Raw genomic sequence first — 21,568 nt, forward strand, 5'->3', positions numbered from 1 at the left:
GGTATTACATTGGCTCCTATCCACTGGACACTTTCTGGTAATTCTAAATCATGTTTTCCTATTTTTTTTAAATGTTCTTCCTCTTCCCTGTTGCAGTGTGATAGACTTACCCAAACAAAGTGGAAAGCAACTCAGTGGCTGTACGAGGGAAAAGAGTGAAACTGGCTATACACACAGGACCAGATTTTCAGCTATGTAGGTCCCTAAAGATCCAGATGGCACCTAACCTGCTTAGGTGCTTTTGAAAATCCCACTAGGTGCCTAATACCTATTGAAATCAATCATGGATTTCCAATTATTGATCTGAATGATAAGTAGGTGCATAGGCGCTTTTGAGAATCCCACTAGGCATCTGTCTGCATCTTTAGGACCTAAATAGATGAAAATCTGGCCCACAGTGTAAACAAGCTGAAAAATACTACTATGAATAAGAGAGATTTGTTCTCTAATTGCTTTCAATCCAGAGGATACTTGTAACAGTAGTATGTTTAAAAAAAAATAAAAAAATCTAGAACCAGATCTTCAGCTGTTACCTCTTTTAACTTCAATGCCTGTTTACCCTGCCTGAGGGTCTAGGTCCCTAGGCACGGATATGGAGCACATGCATGCTCTGAAGATTTGGATCTGAATTGCATGTAGCAGCTCTCAGTGCTCTGTGCCCTCCATGGCCTTTTTAATGTACCTTTAATAGATTTTTAAGGCCAGAAGGGCCCACTGTGACCATAGTCTGGCCTCCTGTATAACACAGATCACAGAATTTCACCCAGTAATTCCCGCCCATAGTCATTAAGCCCATCACTTCTAGTTCCTTTCCTGTTATTTGTTTGTATTGCAGTAGAGCCCCCAGGATCCATCGTGCTAGGCTATGTACAAACACAGAACAAAAAGACAGTCCCTGCCCAAAGAATTTACAATCTCAATAATCTTCTTGCGCACGCTTCCTGAATCTAGCCCTTTTTGAGTACAACTCTTCCCAACGTGTATCTGATCCATTAGCATTGCATAAAGGCTAAACCAAGAAAAACAGTACATATTTTGCGGGGTAGTTTGGGGAAACTTGCACGGCTACTACTGTAGCTGTTCATTGCTAAATGGAGGCCTTTATTCCCTATCCTATTTATCTGTCATCTTCCACCGGCCCTAAACACTTATTTATTTATTTTTTTAATTTTGGCACCGTATCAGGTTGGCTCTCAGCTAAATAAAATGATAACGATTTTAGGCCATGCTGTTTGTCTTTTTCATGGCTCTTGGCAAAACAAAGGTTGATCTTGCAGTGCCACTGTTAAGATTTGATAGGGTAATGAAACCACCTGGAATTGTACCAGGCTCAGACTTCTTGATAAGGTAATATGTTTGTTTACAGACCTGCACAATGAAAATCCACCAGTTGCCAGCAAATTTAACACCGTGTTCCCAGGACTCATCGCTAGAAGCTGAATATGATTGTTATCCTCTGATTTATGTTCAGCTTCTTCTCACAACAGAGAGCTGCTAATTCTAAATCCCAAAAGCTCCTTGGCAGAAACTGGGCTTAATTGGTATGCTCTTCTATCATAAAAATTAGCATATTTCCAGCAGATTAGCTTTAGGTAACTCCCTTAAACATTAATCCTTACAGGACAGAAAACAGAAAGAAAGAGACCCTGACACATCATTTCCTTGATCTGTATTAAGTGACTGTATTGGTATGAGACCATTCAAGCTATTGATTGCATTAACTGTCCCTATCTCTGGTTTGCATGGTGCTGTCAAATGCCTATTGTGATGGCTTGACAGCATCTTCAATATCAGTGTTCGTGTTACTTTTCACAAGCTTACAAGGACAGAATACATATGATTGATACTATAGCATGTGAAAAATCGTTCAAGGTCCTAATTGATTCTCTTCTGGGGGGTCTCCTAGGATCACCATTAACGTCCCTCAACTCCCACCATTAGCCACACAGTGCCAGTGGGTATTACCTCTAGCCCCCACCCACATAAACAACCCCATCAACGTTGCTGCTGAATCGGCAACAGGGGTAAGAAAACGACAAGAGGGATTCTGCCTGATGGTTTGCCTGCCACATGAGAATGATATCTAAAGTATAACCACAGAGATACTGGCCTCACAGGTATCACCACTGCCGGCTGGATTGTAACCTTACAGATGTGGTGTGTAATGGTTGTGCAGCAGGAGCAGGTTAGGAACCAGACTGTGACTGAGACACAATCCGGTTCCTGCCTCCCCATTGCTCCCAGGGGTAGGTAATCTGCACCCAACCTTTTTTTCTGGCACAGATTACTTCCCCTCTGGGCCTGCATGGAAGCATGGAATTGAGGGGAGTGGGGCTTTGGCTACACCCACTCACTGCCTGGCCCACCTAAGGCTCGATCCTGCGCTCACCGAAGTCAGAGGCAAAACTCCCATTGACTTCATTGATGCAGGATCAGGCTTCTAGGTGGGAGGGAGTAGTAGCTGCTCTGCCCCCTCCGCAGACACCAGTGAAGCATGTAGATCACACAGGGAGTGAGGGGTCTCCTTGTGCCCCCTGACTCCCCTTCATGGGAGCACAACAGACTCATGATTGAGCCCCCTATATGATCTTTGGAGTCTATAGGCAGCCCCAAAATATCCCATCAAGAACGCTCTCTCTCACCACCTTCCCCCCGTCATACACAGATTCTGCTTCGCAGATGTGCGCAGAGCTGCTTTCTAGAGTTGTGCGCCCCATTTTCTTTCTAAACCCTGCTTTCAAATGTTTAAGCCGTGACTAGACACAAAAGCCATTTGGGTAGGAATGAGAATGGGGGGGGAAGCCTAGAGTGAACTACTTTCTTTCCCCTCCGTTTCAAGCATCACTCCACCATGAGTCCTTCCGAACTCAGAAGTAGAGCATCCGTCCTTACTTCACAAAAGTAACAAAATAAATAAACGATGCGGGGGCGGGGCTGGGAGCCACAAGAAAATAAAAACCCCAAGTTGGCTTTTTAAACCCTGGTCAGATTTCCAGAGTTTTATTTAAGAACATAAATCCCATGCCTGCAACTTTAGACTACTGCATCCACACAGAACTCCAGTGACTTAGAGTCACAGAGGTTACGACCACTGGACCAGCTAGTCTGAGCCTTCTGTATACCACAGGCCACCAGCACCACCCACCACCCACACGCTAACCCCAACAACCGAAATGAGACCAAAGGATCACAGCCCACAGGGGACTAGACTATTATGTGCCACAGACAGAGAACAGGAGGGACTGACGCGCAGCAGTGCCTGAGGCTCCTGCAATGGCAGGAAATGAGTGAGACACACCCAGATAATTCTGGCAAGTGACCCACATCCACACGCTGCAGAGGAAGCTCAAAAAACCCCCCCAAGGTCACTGCCAGTCTGAGCAGGGGGAAATTTCCTTCCTGACCCCATCTACGGCAATCAGTTAGACTGAGCGTGCGAGCAAGAACCAGCCAGCCAAACACCTGAGAGAGATAATGCTTGGTGCCACCTCAGAGCCTGGGCCCTCCCCTCTGCAGCCATGACCATCCCTGATGCTTCAGAACAAAGAGATGGTCCCCTGCTTCTTTCCCCTCCCCTCTAACCAATGTTAATAAAAGCAAAGTAATGCACATTGGAAAACATAATCCCACTATATAAGTGATGGGGTCTAAATTAGCTGTTACCACTCAAGAGAGAGATCTTGGAGTCACTGTGGATAGTTCTCTGAAAACATCCACTCAATGTGCAGCAGCAGTCAAAAAAGCCAACAGAATGTTGGGAATCATGAGGAAAGGGATAGATAAGACGACAGAAAATATCATATCGCCTCTATATAAATCCATGGTACGCCCACATCTTGAATACTGAGTGAAGATGTGGTCTCCCCATCTCAAATAAGATATATTGGAATTGAAAAAGGTACAGAAAAGGGCAACTAACATGATTAGGGGTATGGAACCGCTTCTATATGAGAAGAGATTAATAAGACTGGGACTTTTCAGCTTGGAAAAGAGACAACTAAGGGGGCATATGATAGAGTTCCATAAAACCATGACTGGTATGGAGAAAAAGTATTATTTACTGCTTCTCATAACACAAGAACTAGGGGGTCACCAAATCAAATTAATAGGCAGCAGGTTTAAAACAAACAAAAGGAAGTATTTCTTCACACAATGCACAGTCAACCTGTGGAACTCTTTGCCAGAGGATGTTGTGAAGGCCAAGACTATAACAGGGTTCCAAAAAGAACTAGATAAATTCCTGGAGGATAGGTCCATCAATGGCTATCAGCCAGGATGGGTAGGTACGGTGTCCTAGCCTCTGTTTGCCAGAAGCTGGAGCAACAGGGGATGGATCACTTGATGATTATCTGTTCTGTTCATTCCCTCTGAAGCATCTGGCATTGGCTTATGTCAGAAGACAGGATACTAGGCTAGATGGACCTGTGGTCTGACTCAGTATGGCCAGTCTCATGTTCTTCCTTTCCCTTTTCCCTTCCTGTTTCCTAATACTGTCCCCTCTCTTTTGCTTCAATAATATTGATATCAAGGATACTGTCTGTAGCTTTAAGGCTGGAATGCTCAATGCTGCCTACGGCATTTGGAATGGGAAGTGGGCATCCAGATCCATTAGGCAGCTTTGAAAAATCCCACTCTAAGTGTATAGAAGTCTTAGAAACACATGCCTGGTGGTTAGGTGTGTGGGGGGGAAGAGAAGGAGGGGAAATACCTTAGAAATAATGCATTATTCCTGCACAAACCAGAGTGTACAGAGGGGTGGCAACACAAATGTATGTAAAATTCCTTGTTAAGTGCTGACTGATATGTACATTAATTTCCCGGCTCATTTTATTTTAAAACAAATGTTGGGTGAATGCTGTTCCGTATGTGGAGTACAAGTTTGTCTTGTGCTGTCTTTCTGGTAGCTTTTTAAAACCACAAATCTTTGCAGAATATATTAGAAAGGAAAAAGCACGTACGTTGTGGTGCTCAAGAAGTAGGATAGCAGCACATTCGGCTTTCTGAAAATAACCTTGAAGTCCCACCCCCCCAAATACCTCTTCCATTCTAGATTTGATCAGATTCACACCTGGAAATCAATACTTAGTAGCTGACATGAAAGCATCATCAAAGTGATGTCCCCACTGGTACTGTGTTACATCACCAGTACCAAGCCGCTTGCTGCCACAGAAGCTGCAGGGAGTGACTACTTGAGAGATTTCAGGATGCCTCTTCTTTCTTATTAACAGTGGGAACTTCTACCTGGAGATTAAAGAACAAAAGGCTTGGAAGACAGTTAATTATAGCTTAAGCTTCGTGCGCAGAGTTAATGAATCTTAACATGCATCAATTAATAACTAATTGGGTTTTGCGCCCGTGCCGGGAACGGAAGTGTCGGGGTACTGGGGGGGAGGGGGGCAAATGGGTCTGAAGGCTGGCTGCTTTCATTGAAATACTGCAGGATCGTTCCGCAGTGGAGATGGGAACCCCTTGCATTAAAAACGATTTTAAAGATGAAAAGGAAAATAAGAAGGGTTTGTTTCCAGAGAGATGCAATGGCAGAATTTCAACAGCAATAATGATATCTGCAGATTTCTTTTCCACTTGTTAGTATACAAGTCCCAAAGGCCCTGATTCAGCCAGGTACATACGCACTTCACTAACTTGAAGCCCGCAAGCAGCTGCATTGAAATCAATGAGACCACTCACATGCTTAAAATATGGGCACGCTCACATACATTGCTGAATTGGGGCCCAGACGGCTGCAATGTTAGGAGAGGTCACATTTTCCAAGCATCCTTTCCTGTTGCCATAATGGGTAGAGCTCTCAAAAAAAGCTTTTCCTTAAGCCCTCTTGTGGGTGGTTTCTCTCTAAAAACGTTAGCAGAAGGTGGGGCTGCATGTGTGTGCCTGCGTTTTATGGCACAGCTCTTCAGAAGCTTTAAAAGGAAACATGTTAGTTCTTGGTGGGAAACTGATTCAAATACCCAGGTTGTAGGTCGAGCAAAGAGTCTTCAGTGCTTTGTGAGTGGCGTGTGGAAAGTGGATTTATGGAAATACCATAAGATAAATCCTCAGTTTTCTACTTGAGTCAAACTAAATGTAGCTTCCTTCCAGAAAAAACAATGATCAGGACACCCCGAGGAAGAGCCATAATGGGGGAAGTCTTTGGAAGGGAAGAGGGAACAGTACAAAGCAGCTGCAGCCTCATTTGCCACTGGAGGGCCACAGGGGGCGAGTTTGTTGGATGGTGCCAGGTTCCTATAAGTGTATTGGTACTGGACAAGAAGTGACTAAAAACTGGCTTAGTGGAGGGTACATGGCCCGGGTGCTGGGGGTGTACTGACCCATTGCATCCCCTCAGAAGTCAGCAAGTGGGGCTGTGGTAGATACCTGGCTGTAAGCAAAAGCCACACACTCACACATCTGGCAGAAATCCGGAGGATGGTAGGGGTTTCATAGGTTCATAGATACTAAGGTCAGAAGGGACCACTATGATCATCTAGTCTGACCTCCTGCACAACGCAGGCCACAGAATCTCACCCACCCACTCCTGCAAAAAACCTCTCATCTATGTCTGAGCTATTGAAGTCCTCAAATCGTGGTTTAAAGACTTCAAGGAGCAGAGAATCCTCCAGCAAGTGACCCATGCCCCATGCTACAGAGGAAGGCGAAAAATCTCCAGGGCCTCTTCCAATCTGCCCTGGAGGAAAATTCCTTCCCGATCCCAAATATGGCGATCAGCTGAACTCTGAGCATGTGGGCAAGATTCACCAGCCAGATACCCAGGAAAGAATTTTCTGTAGTAACTCAGATCCCACCCCATCTAACATTCCATCACAGACCATTAGGCCTATTTACCATGCATATTTAAAGATCAATTAATTACCAAAATCATATTATCCCATCATACCATCTCCTCCATAAACTTATCGAGTTTAATCTTAAAGCCAGATAGATCTTTTGCCCCCACTGCTTCCCTTGGAAGGCTATTCCAAAACTTCATTCCTCTGATGGTTAGAAACCTTTGTCTAATTTCAAGTCAAAACTTCCCAATCACCAGTTTATATCCATTTGTTCTTGTGTCCACATTGGTACTGAGCTTAAATAATTCCTCTCCCTCTCCGGTATTTATCCCTCTGATATATTTATAGAGAGCAATCATCTCCCCTCAACCTTCTTTTAGTTAGGCTAAACAAGCCAAGCTCCTTGAGTCTCCTTTCATAAGACAAGTTTTCCATTGCTTGGATCATCCCAGTAGCCCTTCTCTGTACCTGTTCCAGTTTGAATTCATCCTTCTTAAACATGAGAGACCAGAACTGCACACAGTATTCCAGGTAAGGTCTCACCAGTGCCTTGTACAACGGTACTAAAACCTCCTTATCCCTACTGGAAATATCTCTCCTGATGCATCCCAAGACCGCATTAGCTTTTTTCACGGCCATATCACATTGGCGGCTCGTAGTCATCCTATGATCAACCAATACTCCAAGGTCCTTCTCCTCCTCTATTACTTCTAATTGATGCGTCCCCAGCTTATAACTAAAATTCTTGTTATTAATCCCTAAATGCATGACCTTACACTTCTCACTATTAAATTTCATCCTATTACTATTACACCAGTTTACAAGGTCATCCAGATCCTCCTGTAGGATATCCCTGTCCTTCTCTAAATTGGCAATACCTCCCAGCTTTGTATCATCCGCAAACTTTATTAGCACACTCCCACTTTTTGTGCTGAGGTCAGTAATAAAAAGATTAAAAAAGATTGGTCCCAAAACTGATGCAACCCCTGAGCTCCTACAGGTTCAATATCCTAAGGGGCACAGGGTTTTAGCAGGTGCACGGTAGCGTTCTAATGAATCTGGCCCAATGGGGGGGCATGGCCCGCAGTATGTTAGAGAAGGTGTTAACGCTTTAACTTTTCACTGAGGGTGTTTGACAAGACACTGCAGATTATAAATAATGGATGAATTCCCAAAGTATGTCTGTATTTCCTGGCTGGCTTCCCACATGGGTGAACAGAGCTTTCTCCTTAATTATCTGTAGGAGAACCTTTGCATATTGCTCTTTAAGAATATAATTATCCTTGATCATTTGGGATATGTATATATCCTTAGTCTTATATGGAGTGGCCCTAATGTGCAACACACTGTAACACAGCTAAGAATAAATATGAAGGACATATGAACAATGTAAAATACTGGGGGAAATGCTCAGCCGCACTTCTTCTGGCATAAGTAGAACAGGATCAGTCCCAGAATTTGTTACAATGCCAATGTCCGCTTCAAAAAGCCACTGTGGGTCAGATCTGGCAGCTCTTAGTCCTAATAAAATCGCTGAGACTCTTCACATCGCACATTTCTGCGGCATTGGGCCCAGAAAGTGCATTTGTGCTTAGTGTGGTGTGCTAGCCAGTAAAACATATAAATAAGGCCTATAAAGAAGGGTTTCAGTTTTATAGGTTTTAGAATATTTGAAAGGAAACAGCATCTGTGGGGTGGCGTTGGGTTTTGCCTCCTTTGAGCTCCCAGTGCTGTAGTGATTTCCTTTCATTCATGCAAGTACCAAAATGCCAGCTAGATCACATCAGGCAGCACCCTTCCCACAAGGGAACCGACGGATATATTCATAAGTGAGACATTCTCTGCAAAGCACTGCACATTTATGATGCTGTGTAAATAATAACGGGTCCAACCACACCACAGAGATCACTCATCCTTTTGGGAGGTTGGGGAAGGCGGGCAGTGATCCACCTCTATAACACTGTGCCCTCTGCAGGGCTGGACTCTCTTAAACCTTGTTTACCAGTTTGTTCTTTGCTTGAGGCCAACACCAGTGCAACTGCACCTATTGCTGATAACAGGTACAGAATGAGCGAGTGTAGGCTTGAGTAGGGATAGATTAGGCATTTAACAGGCTGGGTAGAGGAGAAAGAGAAATGACTGAGGGTGGGGGAAACATGCATCCTCTCACGCTTACACACCACTAAGCCTTGTGAAAACTGACATGTGGACATGTCTGTGGTGAAGTGTGGTGGCTGCTTAGCAGTACACAGTAATACTCAAAGCAGTTTAGGTCAGCAAAAGGAATAGTACTTCATCCAGTAGAAACTGCAAGACAGAATGTAATTTCCTGAGGCTCAGCCTTGGAAAACACTTATTCAGGCAAGCAAGACTTACTGCCTTAAAAACCTGGGTGCATAAGGGTTACTTACATGAATAAGGGTGTGTGGGATTCATGTTGAAACTCATCCAGGCCATCTGAGCTATTGATTTTTATATTGCATATGAAATATTAAATAAGTAACAATACATATGGAAGGAAAAAGATACACAGAACATACGGTCTGATGCAAAGCCTGCTGAAGTAGATGGAAAGACTCCCACTGACTTCACTGCACTTTGGATCAAGCCCATCGATAGGTTGTTTCAACAGCTTAAGGGGAAAAAATACAGTTAAAGAGCTTGATCCTGATCCCATTGAAGTCAACTGAAAAACTGTAATTTACTTCACTGGAGCAAGATGAAGCCCTAAGAGCATATACAGTCGTTATTTTACTTCACTGAGCAAAGAGTTTATCCCACAACAAGTATTTGGCTGCCAAATTCCAGGTGTCCTAGAATTCAGGTAGGAAGAAATTACGAGTAGCATAATTTTTTTTATACCACAGGATAAATGGCACTACCAGGTATGATCTATCTAATGAGATATTTTATGTCTTTTTCCAATTAAAGAGGATTATTTTGAAACCCCCAGTTAGGAGAATGTCCAGCATTTTGCTATGATTAGCATGTAATTCAGATTCATGTGGGATTTTTTTTTTTAATTACCAGAGGTAAAGATAGCAAAGCTTAAATCCTGCATGTAGTAGTTTAAAAGAATGTTTAATCCTGGAGGGAAAACTTAGTGTAACTTTCTGTGTCACACAATCGTATAGAACAGTAGAAGGTATATTCTTTTCAATGGGATGCCTTAAGTCTTGCAGGAAGAAACAAAAATGTATATGCCATTCTCCCTCTTCTAAAAAATATTCATCAGCAACTTTAATTGACAGGGTAGCAAAACGCTTATAAAGCCAATGCATGGTTAATTTTTTATTTTGAATGGCACAAGAAATAACCTCATGATGATAAACATTAACTTTTTAAATACAGCATTGTCATGCACAGATCCCCCAACGACAACAACTATTTATACAGTGCTTCTCATCATGCCCTTCAAAACTGCTGTACAATAAATAATAAAAGATTAAAACCTTAAACCTGGAAAACTTAGAAAAAAAATATTAGAAAATTTTATTTCAGATTATAAAAATCCTTGAATGATTTACTTTAAGAGACAACTTCATTGCTTCCATGTGCAAGAACTAATGATCACACAGGGCTTGTGATTGGCGAGAATGCTGCTTGGGAAACATAGTCATAGGTAGGTGATAAAGTAGTTCTTTCTCCATGACTACCTCACTGTCACCAGCATATCTTTTACCATTTGTTACAAGAAAATGATAGTCCATGTACATATTTATATCTGGATGGCAATAACATTGGCAGTAACATTCACCGAATGATCCATGTTGTTTTAAAGAGGCCAGCTTCCCCAGACGAGCCGATGCCAAAGACCCTCTTCCTGCTTTTGCTCAAGTATGAAATAAAGAGAGTTAATTTTGGAGCAGCTCCTGTGATACTGACAGCCAAAAAGAAATTTTTTCCTGTATGCATGACTCTAACTAGAAACAGGCTCTCTCTGTCTCCTCTCTGGCATTGTGCTGACGATCCTCTTAATTAGGATACAGGATCTTTAAGAACCTTACATTCCCCTCTGGAGAGCAATGTATCTTCTCCAGTCTCTTAGAAGAATATTACTGAAAGGTATGAATGGTGTTATCCTCATGTCATAAAGGCATCCTTGTGATGGTCACAAGGAAAAGGATGCTGGAGTCGCATCCATTTCAACAAAGAACCAAATCAACGTTAATTTTGTTTTTTAAAAATCCCTTTGAAATGAGCCCATTTATTTGTAGCTTATCGTTAAGCAAAGCTGTCAAATCAATTATCAATTTGGGACCTGAAAAACAAAATTAAAAAGCGAAAGATGCTGTATAGTACTTCAATTAAATGCACGTCTTTGGTGGGGAAAACAAGCATTAGTTTTAATAAATTACACTTGTAAAATCTCCTCTCGTGTTCCTTTTCTCAGACATGCCTTTTCCAGTGCCTTAAGGTGGAGGTCATATTGACAGAGTGCGCTAAACAAGACATGTCTCTACAGTCCTGCCTTATATAGCAATCACACCCCTAGCCTCTTGATTTACACTCGCAAAACATCACAGCACCTTTCTTGTTTCCATCACTACAGAGATGCACTTTGTCTTGGAGGCTTTAGGGAATTTTCTCTAACTTCCTATCCTAATATCTTCCTTGCTCGACACTTATTTTAGTAGACACTGGGGTTTTTTTTTCTTTGCCTAAGATTCAGTATTTTACATATATCTACATTGATTCCTGGCATTTGCCATCTTTTAGCCCAGGTACTTAAATGATCTAAGCCCTTCTGCATCTGACTGCATAGTTCTTCATTATTTACAGTTCTTCTGACTTTATCATCATCTGCAATCCTGGATATCTTGCTTCTTACTCTTTCCTCTCGGTCTCTGTTATATGTAGGCAGTTGGGAACCTAGTGAAATAAATCTGGTTCCTTACTAACAAGTTCTTCCCAATATGAGAAAATTGTGTGTATAGTTTCAGTTGTTTAACTGAAGTTATTGTACTACCCAGTGATTTGACTATCCACTTATTCTGTACCAAATACACTGGAATCCTCTTACAGCAGAGAGATTCCCCCCCCCCCACCCCACAGAAGAACTTGACTTTCATTATGCATCATGATAAGTAGGATTACCCTAAACGAATGCGGTAGATAGAGCGTTGGGGAACTGCAAGTGGCACTAGGTCACCCACTTCTAGGCCCATCCAGCAGAGCAGGAATTCTGGGATGTACAGTGGGAGATGAGAGGGTATAGCGCTCCAGTTGTGCCCCAAAGGGGCTGTTCCAATGTAGGCAAATTAGAGAAGCCTTAAAGCTACTTTGCCTTCCCTAAGGTCAATGGGGAAAGGAGGTGGAAAAGGACTTATTCCTCACCACCAGCTCAGATGTGTCTGAGGATCTGGTTTATAGGATCTATCCCCAGCTCTGCCATTGACTCACTGTATAACCTTAGCCAATCATTTGGGTTTCTGTCCCCATCTGTGAAAACAGTGCTTAATGATGCTTTACCCATCTTTGTAAAGTACTTAGGGGCATATGGATGACAAGTACTGCCGAGGCACAAAAGACATCTTTTTATTCATGTTACTGGATACCCAAGTTTACTATAAGCAGGTCCAGTTATACAGCAACTTCCAGTGTTGACCTTCATCTACTGGATCTTCAAATAACAGTATAAGATGCTCACTGCACCTTTCACACCAATCAAAGCATCTTTCAACCGTGCAAATTTTCAACAGGTGAGTAAATCATGGCTTCTCCTTTCCAAAACCAAATAACCAAGATTCCTGCTTCCCATCTCCTGCTAAATAACCCCACACTTACTCACTTTTTCCATGTACAAAGCCTTCCCTATATGATGTTTCATTAACTGACAGATACCATTTATCTGTTTATCTCTATATCCTTTGTTAAAGAGTGGAATTGATTTCTTTGATTTCTTTTCCCTTGTAGCTTCATTTAGCAAGCATACCAATCGCTTTTAGAATGACTTTTCTGAATACCTGTTTTTTAATGTTTTGGAAGAAAGGTTCGTACAAGTGCGTAGTATTTGTCATCATGATACGTATTTAATTTTTCATTTCAATTAGAGCCAGTCAAAAGGGGCAAGGGGAAAATAACTAAATTGTTGTCAAAGTTGTTTCTTTCCTCCCTCTCACTCCCCAAATTTCAAAATTCCAATATGCATTTTTTCAATCAGCTTTATAATCATTTGAAACCCAGGACAGAGGGAAAGAAATGCAATGTTTGAATTTCTTGGAAGGGGGCTGTTTGTTTGTTTTTTTTAAATTTAAAAATTTGAAATGTCATCGCAATTAACAAATATGGTTAACGCAAAGTATAATCTAAATCTGACACTGCTTCATCTATTGCATATCCATGCCTCAACTGCGGACTTTCTTACTTACACCTCATCAGAAGGAAATGGGTTTGTTGCCCCACCCTTCTCATGGGGCACAAACCAAAGGGGAAATTATAGAACTAGCAAGAGCATGGAGCACTTCCAGGGACACCGAGGAAAATCTAAGATGCTGGGGAGTAAGGAGGAAGGGGAAAGGACTGCTCAGGATCCCATCTGCTGCTCACAGTGTTGCAGTTTTATTTCAATTTTTGTGATATGAAGCATTTTTCTTAAAGCTCCAGCTCCTGGAATCATGTGATTACATGAGACTCTCCACTTTTATTTGAAAAAAACAACAACTATTTTCTTGCATTTGTGAGTGCAGAGAAAAGCTTGAAAATATGAGCCATCATGGCTCAGAAGCAAGGTGCCAAATCAAGATCTCCAAATTTATTTTTCAAAATCTTATGATTTTTTTAAGCTAATCTCATGGGGGTTTTGAGAGGACTGGGGCCTGCCTCATTTTTGAATGCTTTGGATAGGCAAAATACCATCTATTGCAGTTGAACTCTCATGGAAAACTGTGCTGTCCTGCAAAACCTGCTGGAACCAGACCCCTTGAAGGAGGTTCACACTAAGAAGTCGGAGTCCATACAATATAATGCTCAGAGGCCGAACTGTATTTCATGGCAGATTTGGGAGAGGGACTGAAGCTGCATAGAATGGCCAGCCATTCTGCCATGAATGGGACCTTCCACGGAATTGGATGGAGTGGAGGTCACTGTTGTTTAAGTTCAAGCCTTCCTTGACTCTGTTCTGGTTGAGCAGGGAAGGAGGCTCCCAGAAGAGGCCATAAGTCTGAGGCTGAACAGTAGGAAGTGGAGAAGCACACAGCTGAGTAGTGCAGATGGATGGGGCTGTCAGAAGATCATGGAATCTACAGGGGGGATGGAAAAAAAAAAGACTATCTAGGTGAGGCTGCTGAGCTGGTGGGAGAGGGCCAAAGTACCAGTGAATCCAGATGCTGTTTTGCCTTTCATAAAGCACTTGTAGTTGTGTGCCGGTGAATGCTACAGCAAAGCAAATCCACTTAATCAGCCTTAGTGATATGTTATTTATTTCACGTTTACCAAATTGCCCTGTATGGGATCATGTGCAGTAGCACTAACGTAATACAATTGTTTTCATCATATTCATCATCATAAACTATTCAGGAACACCTTCCTTGTTAGAGTCAGCAGAGGCTGATTTCTCTGAATTGCGTTTATCAGAGCTTGGCTTATGTTATTGTGTAATGTCATTTATATGTGTCATGTCTTCCCAGGGCAGGCCCAGGTTCACTCATTACACAACCTCCCTTTGACCTTAGGTGTTAAGGACTTCAGTGGGAGCTACTGGTGTTCAACGCCTCTACAGAGTAGGCCACTGCCCTAAAGATGGACGTAGGCCTCCAACTTTGGAGAACATCCAAACTGGAGAACTGTGGGCATGCTCGGTGAAATCCTGGCTCCACTGAAGCCAATGGCAAAACTCCGGCTGACTTCAGTAGAGCCAGGATTTCACCATCAGACACAGACCAAGCATGGGAAATTCTAGCCCAACATCTCTGGATGCCCCGGTGGTTGAAAGCACTAGTTTCTACTGGCCAAGAAGGATATTTCACCAGTTGCTGCTTTAATAAATGAGTTCCCTCACTTCTAAGACACTCCTTTAAGTACGTAGTTTCTTCATAACATCCCAGCATCCAACAGAGTGTGGATGGTGTGACTGGGCGACTGGTATTATGGGAGTTCTATAGAAGAGATAAATTATCTACCTAGAGACAGGTATATGTAGCTAGTTAATATAAGAAGCATCATCTGTTGGCCTGATAGAAGTAGCAGCATTGTTCGTAAGTCAGCCATTTCAATAAAGTTGCTATCCACTGCAAAGGGTTTCCTGAGTATTTCCTAGCAACTCGCTACACCATCTGTGATGCAGGGCAGGTGAGCAAAATTTAAATCCAACTCAACATGAACATTTTGTGAAATAATGTTGTACTTATTTGTTCGCTAAAAGCCATCATGATTTTAAAATCTGTAGGCCATGGTGAAATTCTGTTCTTCACTTTTTTCCCCCCTCACAGTCCGAAACGCATCCGATGCAGCAAACATTTTGGCACCTATGAGTCCTTCAGCACAGAAGGGGTAGGTGACGCTGTCTGCCAAATACATGGACATTCAGGAACTGACCGCCAAAACCCACAGATCACTGGTCGTGCATGTATTGCAGCTGCCCTTCATGTGCCTCCAGCCAGACCCAGCTCCCTCAGAAGTAGCAACTTGGCTGGGTCAAGTGTCAGGCTCTCATTCGCTCCCATGGCTTCCTCTTGCAAGGGAACTAGAAACTGAGGAAGAATAATTAATGCTACAGGTTTGACTTATTTAGCATTCAGGGGTGTTACTATGGCAGCAGACAATGTAAAGTGACTGCTGCCTAGCATTGCCACAGCATGCTTCCAGAATGCATGTATTTTACAATGGATGTTCGCATGGAGATAGTGAGAGGAACAACACGCCACATACCATAGCTGCCGGTCTTAAAGGTATATACTTCCTTCGCCCTAGTTCTGTGAGGTTAATGCATGGTTATTTTGCTCCGCACCGTGCAGCTGGAGAGAGGATCAGTGAAACCCAGTTCACTGATAATCACACACTCCTGGGTACGTGATGTTATTAGTGGTGTCATTTGGCCCAGCATGATTCTCTGAGCTCTTTCCAGCCCTCTTGTGACATTTCAGACTCAGTGAATTGTTATAAAAGTAGCACTCAATGAATTTACAGATAGATCAGTCAGCAGGTCCTATGCACAGGCACCAGACCTCAGCCATTACAGGGAGGTAGACAGATCAGTAGCTCAAATCTTCTAAACGCAGATATTACTCTAGGTGTACCTGTGACCCAATCTTGCATTCTTTATACACCACAAGCCCCCCCTCCTCCCCGCATTAGCCCTTGATTCAGCACAATTCAGGTGCCTAACTTGAAGCATGTGAAGTGCACTGATGCCAATGGGACATGTTAGGCACACGTTTAAATACCTCGCAGAATCAGGGTCTACCAGTTGGAAAGACTGGACCTGGCAACCTCAGAGACTGACTCTTTCAGACTCTTTAAAGAACATAAAACCCCTCCCATCACTACCACAGGAGCAATCCCCAAGTGCCCAGTACATTACTGCTAGGGAATGGCTCAGAAATAGGGCAACAGGCCCTTAGCCTTGCAATTCTCTACCAGGATCCGTTTGAGCCCCAATGTTACCACCTACAGAATACAATGTAAAACCTCTCATTGCACAAACCTTCTTTCGGTAACAAGGATTGCAAAATAATAGGCAGCTTGGTTGTTGTGAAGGACAATACCCATCAGCCGTAGGTTGTTATGTGGTCCCCATCACCATGGCATCTGACCAGGAGTACCTCACTGAACAGAGTAGTACAAACAGTGAAGAGATGGTGGTACTGGACTTTTTGGATGAATTTATACATGTGGCCCTTAGAGACCACGTCCATGAGTCCTTTGGAAGTCCCTAGAATACACGGACATACCAGGTCACTGTTCAATCCCTAGAAAGGGTATACGGTATAGTAAAATAACTCCTTCTCTGTTATGCGTCTTCTTTCCACCCCTTCTGTTGTGTCTTCTACCTTCTTTGTGGCTTTTATACGACTTCTGTGTTTTATTTTATAACATTTTAGGTACCATAATTAGAGTCATAGCAACCTACAGAGTGATTTTATTCTAGTAACCTCAGACCAACAAGAATTTCTCCCCAAACTATCATGTTGCTAAGGCAAATACTATTCCCCTAGCTAACTTCAGTAGTTTTATTCTCCTGATGTCTCTTCTTTTATACTAAGACTGTAAGGTTTTGGGGAGTAGGGACTGTCTCTGTTTTAGATTTGTACTGCACCTAGCACAATGAGACTGAGGACTCTAAGGCACTACCACAACCCAAATAAGTAATTATTCATCTCTACAAAAACCCAACCTTAGCCAGGTTTAAGCGAACCATTTAATAACCATTCTCATTCCCAATTATGAGTTGTGAAGTAAAGTTTATTCTTAGCCCTTTGAAAAGTGGGTCCTGCTCATATTTATTTTGATTTCTTGAACTCCTCTGCCCCGTACCATGAAGCACTTCTACAATCCTGACACTTCATTCCGACTGCTAGGTTTCAATATTTGCCTGAAATTGCAGACGTCCGTGAGGTCCTACACTCGGAGGCCTGTTAAAAAAAATAGTAATCAAACCTTCACTGTTCGCCCATTGAGGCTTATCACTTGAAACCCTACAATGACAATTAAAAGATGGCTTTTCCAAATGATCTAATTTTATAGGGAACCTTTGTAAACACCTTTAGAAAGCTATTTGGCAGCCACTTGAGGCCTTTCAAGGGGGGATCTTTATTTGTTTAGGGGGATCTCTCTCTTACAAGTATGCCTGTTTAGATACCAAATAGCATCGCTGTGGCTATGCTCTCCGGGCACTGCCTATGCGAGGATTTCATCTGATTGCCACAAGCACTGTGGTGCTCTCTCTGTCCCATGGTACCCTTATGGAGAATGGACTGTTCAATCCGTGGGGGAGGGGAAAGACAGGCCTGATCCAAAGCCCACTGAAGTCAACGTAAAGACTCCCGTCGGTATCAATGGGCTTTGGAGCAAGCCACAAATGAACAAAACAGAAAGACAGCGGCCACATCCACTCCCATCCCATCTCACAGTCATGGCTTTTCTTACAGACGCCGCCAAGTGAGTTAGAGAGATATACTGCTGCCCATGTTGTAGCATTATACAGTATGCTGCCCCCTACCACGAAGTCAACATAAGAACGGCCATAGTGAGTCAGACCAATGGTCGGTATAGCCTAGTATCCTGTCTCTGACGGGGCCCAGTGCCAGATGCCTCTGGCAGTTGGAGATGTAGGACACCCAGCGACCATCTTAGCGAATAGCTCCCTTCCATTAAATCCTTGTATCTTCATTCACGCACATTTGCATAGCGTTTTCTAGTTGAACTCCATCTACGGCAAAGGATCTCTTTCTAAACTGCAGTTTGCTGTATACTCACTAGTCAAAGTTTTCATTTGTTGTGCAGTGTCGGAGCCAACACACATCTGTACATGAGTTAAGCTGTTCTCACGGAGTAACCATTCTGTCGTCTCATCACCAGTAGAATAATATCATCTATAATTCTATTATGAATCACACCATTTACAAGATGGCCGTAATTAGTTTTCAGTAGAGGGTAGGCAGGTGTGTTATAAATTCACCGACTATTTCATTTGCTTCTTGCTGAGAGAATCAAACACATGGTGCTGGAATGCAAGTCTTCTTTGGAGTACAATAATCCTCAAGCATTTTATCTAAACATCCGTTGTGTGGTGTACTTCCTGGACAATGCAGTGGATGTAGAACCCTGCACCTTTTCCAGTACTGCCAACCCAAGGCGTAAAAAACCAACAAAAAAACCAACCGACCAACCAAACAAAAAAACATGATTCCAGCATGCCGAAACCCATGAAATTAACACCTCCAACCCCCATTTGTAAGCCATAAAAAATTGGGTGGTTTTGGGTTTTTTTTTGCTTCACTTGTTTTCACTTTAAAAAAAAGTGAGCTCTCCCATAATCACATGCCTCCAGGAGCTGGGGCTTTAAGGAAACCACCACATATCAGGGGACCCGCAATAAAATCATGAGAGTTGACAACACTGTTTCTCCGATTTCTCTGTTTTGTTCATATATATATTTTATATAACCATTGTAGCTAGCATACTCATTCATTCCCTTGTAAAGCTTTAGGGCATAATATTCAGACATGCTGGGCACAGCTTCAGAAGACGTTAAAGGGAGAACTGGGACCAAGCACGTCTGAGAAAAAAAAAATCAATCCCTTATTGAGTAACTGGGTGAAATGTTTCCATCCTCCACCAAAGCTCAATACAGTAACCAAGTCCTGAGGTTCTTACTAGTCCTGGACATCAGCAGGAACTTTGCCCAAAGAATGCAAGGATCAGACCCTAAAGCGTGGTCTACACACAAGTTTGCACTAGTTTAACTAAAGTTATGTTTCCTGATCTGTTTAGTTAACTAGTGCAAACCGCTGTGTGGACACTCATTTCAATTCAAAACCGGGCTCATGCTGATTTAGCTTAAATTGATTCCTTTCTGATTTAAGGTTGATTGACATAAGCCAGGGTTAAATCAATTTAAGTGTGTCCACATGAGAGATTGCACCAGTTTATCTAAAAATCCATTTTAAAACAGATTTTAGATATAAACCACTGCAACCTTTGTGCGAAGACAAACCCTTACTAAGAGCACAGCTAATGGTGAAATTCTGCCTTCCACCATTTCAGGCCCTTTTTCTGTTCTTATTAATCTAATACTGAGCACAGATTTATCACATGCTCCAAGATGGTGATTGAATGCATCTATGCTTAAAGACCCAATCAGGTAAGCAGATATTAAAAATGATATTTTTTTAGAGGGATACAGGCTCTACATCCATTTCTACAGCTATCAGGAAAGCTTTCAAAGCATACAGCAGTTTGTTGGCTTTAAAAAAAATAAAAATCCAGGTCTACTTACAGAAAGAAATTGGATAGAGAAAATCTTCATAAAATTGGGAGACTGATTAAAAGTTGCAGGTTACTTATGTAGATTCCCCAACTGAAAATATATTGTTAGAAATAGCTAAGGCACAAATCTTGAATACTCCACTCACTGAACAGAGATAGAATGTTATTTTCCGTGTGTGTGCGTGTGCGTGTGTTAAGAAGGTGAAGAAGCAGGAAAGCAATTGTCCACCCAGCAGGAAACAAGGGTAGAGTGGAATCCCATTATGATAACCTTTTTCATGGTGGATAGAACCTGACACTACAAGTAGCCCCCCTGAAATAAACAAACTATTTGTGCAGTAAGGTACTACCCAACATGAATACAGCGATCACAATCTAGGCCATAATTTTATAGTAAATTATCTTGCTTACTATTGTAGGATTTGAGCACCTCATTCTGCCAGTTAATGTATTTCTCCTCACAATAGTCCCCAGGAGGTAGGGAATTGTACTGTTACCCCAATTTCACAGATGGGGAATTGAGGCAGAGAGAGACACTAACTTGTCCAAGGTCACATAATAAGTCAGAGGCAGAACAGGAAATTGAACCCGGGCGTTCCAAAGCCCAGGCTAGCACCCACTGCATCAGCAGTTACTTTCATTACAGAACCTCCATGTATTAGCAACGACATTTTTAATTATTTAATGTTTTCAAGTAGCATCCAGAGCAGTGGTGGGCAACCTGTGGCCCGTCAGGGTAATCTGCTGGCGGGCTGTGAGACAGTTTATTTACGCTGTCTGCAGGCACGGCCGCCCGCAGCTCCCAGTGGCCACAGTTCACTGTTCCCAGCCAATGGGAGATGCAGGAAGCGGTGCAGGCCACAGGGACGTGCTGGCTGCCGCTTCCCGCAGCTCCCATTGGCCGGGACCGGCGAACTGCCGCCACTGGGCGTGACCGTCCGCAGGCACAGCCACCCGCCAATGTAAACAAACTGTCTCACGGCCCGCCAGCAGATTACCCCGATGCATGTGGCCCACGGGCCACAGGTTGCCCACCACTGACCTAGAGCCTCCAACCAAGATCAGGGGCCCACTGTGTGAGGCGCTATGCAACACATCGTGAGAGAGACATTGTACGCTCATCTGTGCAAGGACTAATAGATGTAACAACGGGTGAGAGAAAGGAAGGAATACTATCCCAATTTTACAGATGGGGAACTGAGGCCAGAGAGGGTAAATCACTTGCCCAAGAACACACAGAAAGTCTGTGGCAGAGTCAATTTGCGGCACAGGCACTTAAATGTGGTCTCTTATTTTTTCCAGGATCATTTTTGTTGGGCAGATGTATCGTCATATCCAGCCTAAAGAATGAGCTCAGCGCCCGTCTTTCACTTTTAATTCACTGTCAATTTTCAAAGGGCAGCTCTCATTACATAAACATTGGGAAGTCGGAAAGCTTAAAGGTCAGCGTGTAGCCCAGACCAAAGACAACATGCAACCAGCGGCCAAGTCATCCCCCCCGTGCAGATTTCCTCCCACACCAACACGTGCCCTGACCACCCCACTTCTAGAGCAGAGGAGGCCTTGCGGTTCTGTATTTTTATGAGAGATAGAGAGTAGTTTTTGGTTTCATGCATCAAGAAAGCTCTGCTGAATATACCCTCCCAAACAGCCATCTGTGCACTTGCACACATGGATAAGACACGAGTTAGAACACTCGTAAGATATGCAATTATGGCAGTCCCTAGTACATCAGTCATTTCCCCATTGTATTTAGTTATTCAGTCATTGCTGGCTGATGCAATTGCTAAAGTAATTGTTTCACATTTTCCATGCTTTGTTTGGGCTTGGGTTTTTTGGTTTTTGCAGGGGGGAGG

Source organism: Natator depressus, chromosome 4 (assembly GCF_965152275.1).
Source record: "Natator depressus isolate rNatDep1 chromosome 4, rNatDep2.hap1, whole genome shotgun sequence".
NCBI classification, from domain to species: Eukaryota; Metazoa; Chordata; order Testudines; family Cheloniidae; genus Natator; species Natator depressus.